This window comes from Octopus bimaculoides, chromosome 5 (assembly GCF_046866305.1).
Source record: "Octopus bimaculoides isolate indiv1 chromosome 5, ASM4686630v1, whole genome shotgun sequence".
In the NCBI taxonomy this organism is placed as follows: Eukaryota; Metazoa; Mollusca; class Cephalopoda; order Octopoda; family Octopodidae; genus Octopus; species Octopus bimaculoides.
In genome coordinates, this window is record NC_142932.1 from 127,722,014 (window position 1) to 127,736,368 (window position 14,355).

The 14,355-nt window shown below is 35.5% G+C and overlaps 1 protein-coding gene and 1 long non-coding RNA gene across 2 annotated transcripts in view; one reads left to right on the top strand and one right to left on the bottom strand.

Annotated features, from left to right (window-relative positions):
- Window positions 1-14,355, top strand: part of LOC106867829 (serine/threonine-protein kinase greatwall) — a 729,021-nt gene that overhangs the window by 714,024 nt on the left and 642 nt on the right. The window lies entirely within an intron of this gene.
- Window positions 1-14,355, bottom strand: part of LOC128247884 (uncharacterized) — a 211,621-nt gene that overhangs the window by 6,292 nt on the left and 190,974 nt on the right. The window lies entirely within an intron of this gene.

Below are 14,355 nucleotides of genomic sequence, written 5' to 3' on the forward strand. Positions count from 1 at the left end.
AATGTTTACATTTTCGAATACTCAGGGAGAATCAAAAAGAAAAAAAAACAAGTTGTAGATAGTAAAGTTTTATGATTAACTAAATATGGTCTTTTGTATGATTGCACAGAGAGAAATGGTAGTGTTCTTAGAATAAAAAGAAGGATGGTGTTTACATTTTTGAATACTCAGGGAGAGAGGAAAGGATAAGTCGTCACACATTAGTTGTAGACATTAAAGGGTTGTTTTTTTTTAAGCTGATTGTTTGTGTGTTCGAAAGCTGTAGGTATGTAAGTTTCCTAACTTATTTTATTTTGAGGGAGATTTAAAATATTCACAGGAAATTGTAGATATTCCAGTCTTTGGGAATAGTAGGAGGAAGAGATGTTCACCTTGTTGGATTTTTGAATTTCTGAATTTCTTTTTCTTTTGGAATTTTTCTTTTCTTTTTAAAAGTTTTGCTGTGGTTTTCAGTTTTTGTAGTTGTGCAGTATGTGCATATTGGCAAGTGCTTACTCCCTTAATTTTTTTTTCATGCATTTAATTGTGTTGTTGCAATAAAAGGCATGTTTACATATTCTGTTAGTCAGGGAAGACAAAATGATCACACAAAATTGGAGATATTAAAATTTCTTAATTTTTTGAGGTGTTCGTTTGTACGTCCGTTCAGAGAAAACTGTGGTGTTTTGTCTACAATAAAAAGGATGTTTACATTTTCGAATATTCAGGGAAAAAAGAACAGAAAGAAAAGGAAGTTAAAATTTTTACACAGAAAATTGTAGATATGAAGATTTTAAAATTTACTGGAGATGATTTTTTGTCTGTCCGAACAGAGAAAACTGAAGTGTTCTTGGAATAAAGAGGATGTTTGCATTTTCAAGTACTCAGGGGGAAAGGAAATGATAAGTATTCACAGAAGCTGTAGATATTAAAGGTTTTAAAGCTGATCGTTTATGTGTTCGAAAGCTGTAGATATGTAAGTTCCTTAACTTATTTTGAGGGAAATTCAAAATACTCACAGGAAACTGTAGATATTCCAGTCTTTTAGAGTTATTTTTTTAGTTGTCCTGCTGGGTTGTATTAGTGTTTCTGTGTCTTCAGCTGCTGACAGGTTAGAGCAGCGAAGAACACATCCAGCCACCTATTATTATTATTCAGTTCACTGCCATATGCCCTTGGGCATATGGCGTAGTGGTTAAGAGCGTGGGCTATTAACCCCAGGATTCCGAGTTCGATTCCAGAAAGTGACCTGAATAATAATAATAATAATAATAATAACTTCGAAAAATACGTTAGGAATGAGAACCCAGGTTCGAAATTTCCCCAAGACACCTGATGAGGACAAATACCCGTCAAATGTAAATAATTGAAAAAACATTTGGTTGCTATCCAGTAAATTAGAGCCAAACCAGTTTCTGGAAATGTTTTTAGTTGAGTTATTCTTATTCCCCACTAAATGATGGCCTCCCACCTGATCATAAGAGTTATGAGTGGTGAGTGATCTTACAATACACATCAAAGTGTTTTAGAAAGGAAGCCTGATCATGCGAGTTATGAGTGGTGAGTGATCTTACAATACACATCAAAGTGTTTTAGAAAGGAAGCCTGATCATACGAGTTATGAGTGGTGAGTGATCTTACAATACACATCAAAGTGTTTTAGAAAGGAAGCCTGATCATACGAGTTATGAGTGGTGAGTGATCTTACAATACACATCAAAGTGTTTTAGAAAGGAAGCCTGATCATACGAGTTATGAGTGGTGAGTGATCTTACAATACACATCAAAGTGTTTTAGAAAGGAAGCCTGATCATACGAGTTATGAGTGGTGAGTGATCTTACAATACACATCAAAGTGTTTTAGAAAAGAAGCCTGATCATACGAGTTATGAGTGGTGAGTGATCTTACAATACACATCAAAGTGTTTTAGAAAGGAAGCTATGACGAAGCCTTTTTTTTTTTCTTTGTCTATTGGAATAATAACATCCAGTTCTAACAAAAAGCTACTTCCAATAGAAGTGGAGCAAGTGTAAAGAATATGAGTGTGCCGTAAGCAGTAATGTCTGTAATTTATAGAGACAATAATGGAAATAATTTGGTTACAGTGGCAGTGAATTAGCAGCAAGAATAGAGTTAGGATCAAACCGTTACACTAGTTTCGTATTCACAAGAAACAGTCAAGGTTAATGTTTCCAGAATCATTGAATAAAGGACAATATCAATGGCTTTTTAGTTATCAATATATCCAATTTCCTAGTTTTCATTTAGCTTTCTTTATTTGCCCTATGGCCATATTTTCATTTGCCAGCATCTCTATTATTCATTTGTTTAGTTGCAACTCTTTTATGCTTTTGCATTTTTTTTCTTAACCAGATTATAAACGTAATGAGTTCTATATGTAATTAAGTTGATGTATCTATTTAATTTTTGTTTTTTCCTGTACACTTAGATTTAGCTGTAAGTTTTAATCTATGATCAATCAATCTTTCCACTGGTAACAGAAACTGTGGAGTAATTAAACTATTTTGTGTGAATTTAGTGTCAGGTAAAACTTGGATATTTTATTAACACCATCAGCTTAAGCCTCTGGCATTTAGATCTTTCTGTCAAATGTGGGGCTTGTTTATTCACCTTGTTGTCAGAATGAATCATGCATTATCTCACAGCTTTGAGATTTCATTGTGATTGCTTATTTTTAGAATGACATTGTAGGGTAGGTGTAAGAAGCTGGATCTGGCTGGCTTGAACAAAACAGGATATTTGAGCTGGATGTGGCTAGTTTCAATGCTAAAGGCTTAAATATTTGAAGGAGTTTCTAATATTGCTATATATGTTTAGTGTTGAAATACGTTAATGGTATCTATGGATATAGGGATGTCTTCAGAATTTCTTTTTCGTTCAGCTGTAATGTCATGGGATTTCACTGTACAAACAAGTGCAGCCTCATCAGCCTTGGCTTTCATGTGACATTTTGCTTTTGTGTTTTTCTCAAATTTCAAATACACAATTGCCATGTACACAACATACATTTTCTATGTTGTGTATGGTTTATAAATCTCTGTTTTTCTTCTGTATTTGTCTGCATTTTCTTGTATCATTCCCAAGGCACCTAGTATTATGAGGATCATTTTTATTTTCAACCCACACATTCTGAATATCTCTATTTTCAGCTATTTATATTTTGGATAGATTCTCCATTTCATTATGATATATATATATATATATATATATATATATATATATACAGTTATCCTCTGCAATTGATATGTTTCTCCTTATGAGACATCTGTTTCTCCTTATGATCTCTGACGATAATATCTTAGCTTTATTTCTTAATCTTTCTATTTGTGTAAATCAACATGTCCTAGAGTATGATTGCTTTGACATTTTCTCAAATCTTTTATGATAAAAGCTTATATCATCTCTTTTCTCTTCATATAATTAATATTGGCAAGGTTTCCGCTATATGAATGTCATGTCTGTTTAAATAATCCATTTTCACTAAGCCAAAACAGTCAGAAACAATAGGATTCATTGCCTTTTTTTCTCACAGCCTCTGAAGTTCCTCTTTTTTTTTTTTTTTTATAATCTGCATCATTATTGTATGTGGTACTTCCTGGTAATGGAACCAAAATCCTTTGGATTCATCTTTGATGTGTATCTTTAACCCATTCCATTTTGCAAAATTCTATTGGACACGCATTGGTTGGAGTTTTTCTTATCACATGTGAATATTTTTGCTGTTTAGTTTTGCAGAAGTTTTTCACTTCAATTCGGTCTGTGTACAATTCTAATGTTCTAAACCTTCATTTTCAGTACAACTACCTGTTACCTTAACCTCTGTTCTACACTTGTTGGTTTACCTGAAAAATGAAACCTTTCTCTTTCATGTGTTTTAACTATTTGTATAAGGATACTTGTGGATATTTTTCAAGTCCTTCAAAAGATATTTTATAATTGTTTTTTTGGTGTTAAATATTATCTTTGTATCACTTTTAGGTTAGTATATTTTAACTACAGTAATTATTTTTCTGATTTTCCTCTCTAGACTTGATAATTCACTTAACACTCAATTGAATATAACTTTCAATAACTTTTATAATATATTATTCTATAGAATATATAACTTCTAGAACATAACTTCATTATCAATAGACTTAATGCTTTAAATCACAGTCGTTTGTGTTTATAGAATTACTTTCTAACCTTTTGTTTCATTAGTGTTCTTCTCAGTCTAGTTCATTAATTTCTAATTATTTGTAAATTTGTGTTTAGTCTAATTCCTTTTTCTTCAGGTCTTTATATTTTATTAGTAGATTATTCTTCTGTCTTTTTTTGTTTTGTTTTTTAAAACTTTTTAATGCTTGTTGTCATGGCATATTCTTTACTGGAGAGAACAGGTTCAGTATATAAACCTATATTCCAAAGTGTTTAACTCTCTCAACAAACAGAGGTCATTCATATATTGTGGATGGTTGATTATCATTTCATTGTACAACTATACTTGTGTCTGATCTGTTTTAGTATGTTGATTAATGGTGTTGGTAGAAGAGTGGAGAGAGAGAGAGTGTCATTGTGGAATATTTCACCATCCAATAGACCATCAAATACGGTACATTAAGAGCACGTGTGTCCGTGGTTTGCCCAGCCACTTCTCCAAGCATAGCAATATTGATTATAAAACATTTAATAGTTTCCTTAATTTTTTTTTGTGGAGAGGATGGAGGATCATATTTTTAGGTTAGAATCTTGTAATCACTGAGTTTCATTCTCCAGTTGCTTCACCTAAAGTTGATAGTGGCCAAAGTTTTGTCTTTCTTATTGCTGAATCACTACCCTAATTTCAGGTGTGGAAGCAAAGTTTGGAATCAAAGGGCCTTAGAGTTAATGTAAGAAAGACCAAAGTATTGATAAGTAGGAAAACAGACAAATTGCAGGTACCTTCAGGGAGATGGCCCTGCTCGATATATAGAAAAGGTGTCAGGAGAAACTCCATAAGGTGTACTCAGTACAAGCTATGGACACATAAGAAGTGCAACTGTATCACTGGACAACTAACGGAGAAAGTAGTCTTTACAGGTGTTTGAAGTGCTGATACATTAAACACTAAGCATGAACCAAAAGTAGACTCCATCAAATGTCAGGGGGGGGGGGGGGGCCTTAGCAGTAGTAGACAGTTTCTGTTACTTAAGTGACTGAATTAGTAGTGTGGGGAGTGGGGTTCCGAAAGCATAGATGCTACAATAAGACTAGGCTGGGCGAAGTTCAGAGAGTTTCTATGTCTGTTAATAATGAAGGAGTTCTCCCTCAGAGTGAAAGGCAGACTGTATGGTGCCTGCGTATGGACAGCTATGCTGCATGGCAGTGAGACATGGTCTGTGACTATTGAGGATATGCAAACGCTTGAAAGAAATGAAGCCTGTATGGGCTTCACTGGGTGGATAATGTCAGTGTGTATATACGACAGATTGTAAGTGATTTGAGGGGAAAACTGGGTATAAATGACCTCAGGTGTAGAGTACAAGAGAGAAGACTGCTGGTTGGGTCATGTAATGCGTATGAATGAGGACAGTTGCATCAAGAGGTGCTGATCTCTAATTGTAGAGGGAACATGTGGAAGGGATAGGCCCAGGAAGACATGGGATGAAGTGGTGAGAAAGGATCTACAGACGTTGGGACTGAGAGAGGGGAGGAGAAGGGACCAGGACTCTGGGTGGTTTGCTGTGCTTGAAAAGACACACCAAGCTAGGGAAAAGCATGGTTGCTCTTGCATACAGGCTTGTCCCTTGCAACCCTCTCCAGCTGAGCATCCCTAATCTTGAAGACCTGTAGGTGCTGATGCTATGTAAAGCACCTGTACTGGAACTGCAGTACACTCTGTAAAGTGGCTGGCATTTGGAAGAGCATCCAGCTGTTGAAACCATGCCAAAACAGACATGGAGTTTGAACAACTGTTCAGCTTGCCAGCCCTGGTCAAACTGCCCAACCCATGCCAGCATGGAAAACAGATGTTAAGATGATGGGGGTGATGATGATGATGAGTTGTTCAATATTTATTAAGGGTGTGTGTGTTTTACTGCTAGATATGCATTTCTTTTATCTTCTACTTGTTTCAGTCAATAGATTACGACCATGCTGCAGCACTACCTTGAAGAAGTTTCACTTGAATGAATCAACCCCAGTACTTTTATTTTTTAAACATAGTACTTACTCTATCGGTCTGTTTTGCTAAGACATTACAAGAACATAAACACACCAACACCAGTTGTCAGTGGTGGTGGTGGTGGTGGTGGGGGGGGGATAAACACATACACACACACACCCATAGAATGGGCTTCTTTCAGTTTCTGTTTAACAGATCCACTCACAAGGTTGCCTAAGGTGTCATTTTGAGGGACTGAACCTGGAACCATGTGATTGGAAAAACAATCTTCTTAGCACACAGCCATGCCTGCATAGAAAATGAGGAAAGAGATACTTTAAGCATTCAGAATTATAACATTGGATTATGGATAAAAGATGTCTTTGTTGTAAGATTCCTAATAAACCAGTTTAATATTTCTTGTTCCACTTTTGTCCAGTTGGCTCTGCATTATATATTGTACAGCTGCGACAATTAATTGAATCAATAAGGCTCAATTAATCACCGACTTGTTTAGCATTATGTGTTTTCAATAATTCCATGTGAATTTTTACAACACCACCAGATGCATGTCTATCTTCCAAAACTATGTGTTTTATTATCTTCTGAAGGAGTGGAAAGGCTTCTTTTGTAACCATTTTAGTATCAAGGCTGCTTTATTTATTATGTAGACTTTCCAATAGTCGTCAGCATATACGCTGTCAAACTCTTTTGGGTAATAATCCATGCCTTTTTTTTTCCCCCTCCTGTTGCAGTGGTGGTCTCTTCTCTTTCTCTGCTAAGACATTATTACTATCTACATGAACATAGATGTCTATATTTTAGGACTTTGTATATTACTTATTATTGATTTGTGATTTTGGGAACTAGGATTGTTTTCCCTTCAAGTAACAAGCTGGGTTTTGATTCTGGTCTATTCACCAATCCACTGAACGTTGTCACCACAGAGTTAATGAAAACTGATTAAGTATTTTAGCCTGAAATTAGAGATCTTTGTCAATTTCTGGAGCTTGCTAATTGCTTGTAGTCTTTACTGTATTTGTGAATGCCACCTTATGCAGCAACACTTATGGTATTATCGTACTACTCTAATCCTTTTCCATTGCACATAATATGATCATTCCACATTTTCATCGTTTTAAATCTCAGTGAGACTGATGTGGCATCCCTTGATGTCTTCTTTTATAGACTGTTACTTCACAAACTTTCCACATCCTATCTCACATCTTTCTAGTCTTAATATTTCTCCAACCTGCATACTACAAAATCTGTCTCATCTCTTACATCCCAGTGCCTCTATTATTGTGAATCTATGCCATACTTTGAACATAGATTCAGTTCAACATTTTTTTTACAGATTTCTACTCAAATATTACCAAGTTATTTTCCAATTTCCTCTTTGAGAAGCAATTCCATTTCCCATTTTGTTTTAACAAATATATTATTCTTCGAGTCTGTCATCCATTCACCTCCTTTGCAGCTCTCTCATAGAATATTTTAAAAACCTCTTTCCTGCACTGTGAAAATACCTATTTCTTGTTTTCAACCACATTAACAAATCTCAGTTACTGGTAGATTTTGTTGTTAATATTTATGTCCCCAACTGTTGTCAGTTTTCACTAATATTAGTGTACTTGCAAGCTCATGTTGTTTTTTCTATTGAAAGAAAACCAGCATCAGTTGATATCCTATCATAGGCCCCAATCTCCACCTTATCTCCTTTCACTGTCATAACACCATTGTCAAAATGAGAAGTGGTGTTCAGAAGTTGTAAGGACCACACTGCTTCTTTTTTTTTTTTTTTTGTGGTATACTTCACTTTACTGGAACATTCACAAGTGATTTATAATTCCAAATTTTACTGATATCACATCCAGTTTCTCTTCTTCATTTATATGAGTATAAATATGTTCTGTCTTTTTTTTTTTTTTTTTTTTGTGGTATCAAGTTTTCCCATCCACTTCTGTATATTACAATATGCTATCATGGTCTTTCTGTAGCCAGTTTTTCCCTATTGTCTATGTTGATATCTGTCTTTTAATGAATTTCCAAAATGTTTTCTCTGCCCATCAACCAAATGTTCACTTTTATCCATTTCATTACATAACAGCTTTGTCGTTATCTTATGGTCATCATTAGAATATAAAATAACATCATATTAGACGAAATATTTCAACCAATTTTAGCGTTTCCTTCTGATTATATTGGCTGCAACTCTAAAAATCTGCTGGTCTCCAACCAGCAAATTCCCCACATAAATTTAAATGTGGTTTCCCCCCCCCCCCCCCCCAGTTTCATGTCTTTTAAATACAAGCAACTCACAGTTTTCTGACTGTTGTACTTTAACTTAGCAGAAGCTCAAAATCTACCCATTTTCCTTCCCCCAGAAGCACATAATAATAATGATAATAATAATCATAAAAGAAGTTGATGATTGATGGCAGAAAATTTGTACCTACATAACATAGGTGATGCTTTTATTTTCTGTTGTACAACAACAGCAGAATTAGTTTGAAGATCAAGTGAGCAAAATGGAGGGGGGGGGGATAAAAATGAAAAAGAAACTCCAGTTTAACCTCTCTCTCTTAATTATATTGTATTTTAGTTTTTATTTTGTCTCTTTTGTCCTATAAATCTTGAACGGTTGCTTTAACTTGATTATGTTCCTGTAACTTTGACAGCAATATTTTCGGCCTTCTCTGTAATTTCATGTTCGGCATCAATTCACTCCTGCTGGCTTTGGTCTTTCCAAAGATTTACTTCTCTGTGACTGCTGCCAGCTTTCTTTTTTCCCCTCTGTCTAAACAACTCACTGCATATCACTGGTGTCACGAAACTTTTACTGCTTTTCTCTCTCTCTCTGAGGAAGATCCTATTTTGATTTACTACTCTCTAAATAGAAAGTAAACGACCCTCCTGCAGCATCACAGCACAGATTGTTGCATTTGAAACGTAGTATCAGTGGATGGTAGTAGTTGTGATGTTGGGAATGATGATGATGATGATGGTAGTTGACCTTATCATTGTTATGTATATATGCATATATGTGTGTGTGAAAGTGCGAGGCTTAGTGGTTAGGGCATTTGGCTCACAATCGTAAGGTCGTGAGTTCAGTTCCCGGTAACGTGTTGTGTCCTTGAGCAAGACACTTTATTTTTCACGTTGCTCCAGTTCACTCATCTGGCAAAAATGAGTTGTACCTGTATTTCAAAGGGCCAGCTTTGTCACGCTGAATTTACCCCGAGAACTACGTTAGGGGTAGACGTGTCTGTGGAGTGCTCAGCCACTTGCACGTTAATTTCACGAGCAAGCTGTTGTGTTGATTGTATCAGCTGGGGCCCTTGTTGTTGTAACCGACAGAGTGCTCCTCTATACATAGGTAAGTTATATAGTCCTATGTAGACATGTGGCTATAGGTGTAGGCATACTTGTGAGGTAAGAAGTTTGCTTCCCAGTCACATGATCCTGGGTTCAGTCCCACTGCATGGCACCTTTGGCATGTTGTCTACTATAGCCTCAGGCTTCCTGAGTGGATTTATTAGATGGAAACTGAAAGAAGCCTGTTGTATGTATGACTTTGCATCTGTACCCATAATGTAGGATTTGGGCAAGTCCTGATAGAATAGGCACCTGGCTTTAAAACCAAAATAAAAATATTGGGGTTGATTGGTTTAACTAAAATTCTTCAAGTTAGTGCCCCAGTTAGGCTGCTGTCTAATGACTGAGACAAGTAAAAGACACCAGAACTTATAATAAGTATAGGAATTACTTACTCTTTCAAGCCTACTTTACATACTTCCATTCCTTTTGCCATTTTCATCTTCCTGACATACATTGTCCATTTAGCCAGAATATTAAGCAGAGAATGGAATCCATCTCAGAACACTGATGTCTTTTCAAGCATTCTTCAAAATTAGAAAATTACTATTTTTTTTAAATCTCACAATGAGAGATATTCAGCAACAGTTCTTTGGAGTAAAGATTGTTTGCCAACATAACATGGCAGTCCTGGTTTAGGATGAATGTTGCTGTAATTTAACCCCAGCTGGCTATATGACACGATTTGTGTCCTTATATTTTCGAACAAGGAAATCTAGCACCCCCACTAAGCTCAAAACAATATTTGTGTATCACAATTTCCAAGTTATTTCTCTTCATCGGCACAGAATAATTGTTCAGCTCATGAAGGGATATAACCTAGAAATCGCGATACACAGATATTGTTTTGAGCTGAGTGGGGATGCTAGATTCCCTTGTTCGAAAATATAAGGACACAGATCGTGTCGTATAGCCAGCTGGAGACGATGTCTCCTGGGGATAAATTACAGCAACATTCATCCTAAACCAGGGCTGCCATGTTAAGTTGACAAACAATCTCTACTCCAATTTTCAAGATATTCATGATAACACTTTGTGGATATGCTACAAGATTTAAAACTCACTCTTCTTAGCTAAATTTTTCTATATTATCATAAATGAATTGATAGGATCTTGCAGGGTGGGGAATTACTCTTTATAATTTTATTCACAACATATCTATAACATAATAATAATAATATTCTTTCAACAAATATGCAAATATCTTTCAAATGTCAATGTTTAGTGAATGATTTGTGCGACTGGTTAGTATTGATGGAAATAAATTTCATTCTCCCACGAGTGGGAAAGCTATTGGTTAGAAAATAGAAATGTGTTTTTTGTTTGTTTGTGTGACCAGGGAGTTTTTTAAAAATTCTATTTTAGATCTCTGTTGTGTAAAGGGCTCTACCTTTCATTTTAAGAACAGTCTCCTTATTAATCCAAAAGTCAGGTGATATTTTGTTTTGACTAGAGTTTTCATTATGTAATTCTTACCAATTTCAAATAAATGGTTTGACTCTTACTGCAAACAAAGGGTGAGCAAATAATTATTTTCCGTCCCCAATTTCTTACCTCTGCCAGAATGTGTTTTATGGTCAAATGACTCATAATTATAGAAAGTGGTTGTCCTTTATGTTTTCATCCCCAGAGAACGTCTTGCTGTTTGATTTACTCTTTCTGAAGCTACGTTTACAGATCCTTTATAGGATTAAGCTTTTGTCTATATTTTCTTTACACCCACAAATAATTAAAGTAAAATATTAATGCTACAAACTCTAGAGTGTTTCAGAAACATTGTCATTGGATTTTTAAGTAAATAAAAGCAGTTTTGAGCTTTTATTTTCCCGGCTAAAGCAATTATGTGTTGTACTCAGCAAATATATTTTCTATTGCCAGATTATTTAACTGCTGTTATTCTATCGTAGTTGTAAACAAATGTTGTATCACTATTAGAGCAAATATCCTTAATTTAAGAAATGGTACATTCCATAGTCTTTCAATGGTCTTTAATATTTATAATCATAATTGACTGGCAATGGGGTCAATCACCAAATTCCTGTTTCTAATGGGGAGGGTGACAAAGGACTTAGCAGAACAAGAACCACACAAGGGATTTTTATTTGAAAGTAGTTTTTTTTTTGTCCCCCCTTTATGATTATTGGATCTTTACAGTTCAGGGATCACTAATTATAAACTCACCACAAATTGACATGCATTAAGAAACATCCTACTTGACTTAACAGAAGATAAAATGGCAGCTGGCTTCACTTTTGACATGTACAGGATTCAAGGATGATAATCCAATAGAAGTGTAAAGTCTATTTACAGCATGGCCTGATAGAAAACATTCTCTCCCCCCCCTCCTCCCTGTCTCTCTCTCATTACATGATGAGGACAATAACAAGCTACTTGTCTTCCCACACAGGGCTGCAAGATCACAAGTACTTTTGATAACCTTCCAAATAGCTAAGTGATGAACCTGAATAAGATTAATGCTTCACATATCACTCATGTTTCCAGGTGATGTCAAGTTAGAGACAGATTAAAGTGGTCATGCCTCAAGTGGCCCCAATGTCAAAGTTCAACTGACCAACATGTCTGCTTCTGTTATTATTAAGTTTCAGCTAGCACGGCCTACCCATTGTTTATCTGCTGTATCATGGCTTCATTCGGTCTGTTATTATTTCTTTCTGGTTAGTATTTTGATATTCATAAATGATTTTATTATTCATTTCTGCTTTCCAATCAAATCTTTGTGTGTATGTATAAAGATACACGTTGAACTGTGGTCACATCACATTTAAATTCTGCAGCCGTATCTATTGCAATTGAGCTAGAATTAAGACACAGCCCCCCCCCATCCTTCCACACTTAAAAGAACAATGAAATCTTGAAATGAGAGATACTGAGAAGATGTTACATATATATATCTTCCATGCTACCATAAAAACTAGGTCAAATAACTTCTTAGTCATGTTTGCTGAACACAATTATGATTAACCCTTTAGCATTTAGGTCATTCCGTCAAATGTAATGCTTTATTCATATTATTTTCAATTAACCATGCATTATCTTTTATTTTTCTTTCTTTTAGAATGACATTGTAGGATAGGTGTAAGAGGCTGGGTCTGGCCAGTTTGAACATAAAACAAATTGAATATTTGGGCCGGGTATAGCTTAAGAAATGTTTAATACAAGAAAATATTGAGTCAGATGTTTACTTCGACTGCTAACTCTTTTTACTCTCTTCTACTTGTTTCAGTCATTTGACTGTGGCCATGCTGGAGCACCGCCTTTAGTCGAGCAAGTCGACCCCAGGACTTTTTCTTTGTAAGCCTGGTATTTATTCTATAGGTCTATTTTGCCGAACCGCTAAGTTACTGGGACCTAGACACACCAGCATTGGTGGTCAAGCAATGTTGGGGAGACAAACACAGATACACAAACACACACACACTATATATATATATATATATATATATATATATACGACGGGCTTCTTTCAGTTTTCCTCTACCAAATCCACTCACAAGGCTTTGGTTGGCCCGCAGCTATAGTAGAAGTCACTTGCCCAAGGTGCCACGCAGTGGGACTGAACCCTGAACCATGTGGTAAGCAAGCTACTTACCACACCTACATTGGAATATTCCATAGAATTTAATCAAGATCCTACAATTTAGGATCTCAAGTATTTATGAAACATGATTTTAATTTGATTGTGGTAACTTTTGGGGTTAACATCTTAATATCACTAATGTTATGTTATGTACCGTACACTTTATATTTCAGAGGTTCGGGGGTTAGTTGATAAAAGGCAACATGAAAAATCACTAACAGAAAATACTAGAGTGTACTGGGACTTCTACCACTTTTCATATTGACATCTATTACTTTGGATTGAACATCATAATAGGTTTTGATTCTGTGATTGTATTATAGATTAGTTATGGTAGGAGTGCAATGGTTAAAAGACACAGCCTGTATATATTTCCATGGGCACAGAAAGGGATCAGTTATATTGTAGACAACCAAGCACCTTTCTGTTGTCTGTTTATGTGAACAGTGATTAAAGGACTTCACTAATCGCAAAAACCTGATTTGCATAATAGTATATTGGCAGCAGTTAGTTCAATGAATTATTAATGCACCAAGCAACTTTTTTTCTTTTTCTGATTGTAATTGTTCTATAGATTAGATCTATTGTCAAAGAGTCCCTTACATGTTTTAAACACTCAATACATAATTAGATATAATTTTTGCCAATCGCAAAGTTGTCTAAATGATTATTTATATCTGCCCTGTCTAGTTAGTTGCTAAGCCCTACTGCTCCCTTGTACAATTACAAAACACAACAGTGCTCAGCATATTAATACATAAATGAGTTTCTCTAGGGAGGAATTTGAACTCTTGAACCATTCCACATAGTTGGTATGCCAGTGTGAGGGCTAAGTGCTTACCTGACCTTCTAGAAATAGGAACCAAATCACACTCTGCTATCTTTAAAAATAGTAGGGACATACTAGACAATTATAGTATATTATGAAGTGTTTGAAAAGACTCTTGTTGCAGTTAGAATGTCTTTGGTGACAGGTCTAGTTGATCCAACATCATATGGCTTTATTCAACTACACGTACGAGGTATTTGATTATGAACCTGTAACATTTAACCCTTCTGCCCATCACCACTGTCTTGAGCTCCTCAGCATTAAAGAAGCGCAGTGACTGGTTTTAGAGCTTGCAGACCTTCTCTTATGTTGCTGCTTTCACTAAAACAAAGTCGATCTTTATAAAGCTGAAATACTTCACTTTATCTTTGCTGCAACTCTTTAATACTGAAATGGATAATGAATGAGCTTCTGCTGTGTTAGGAGCA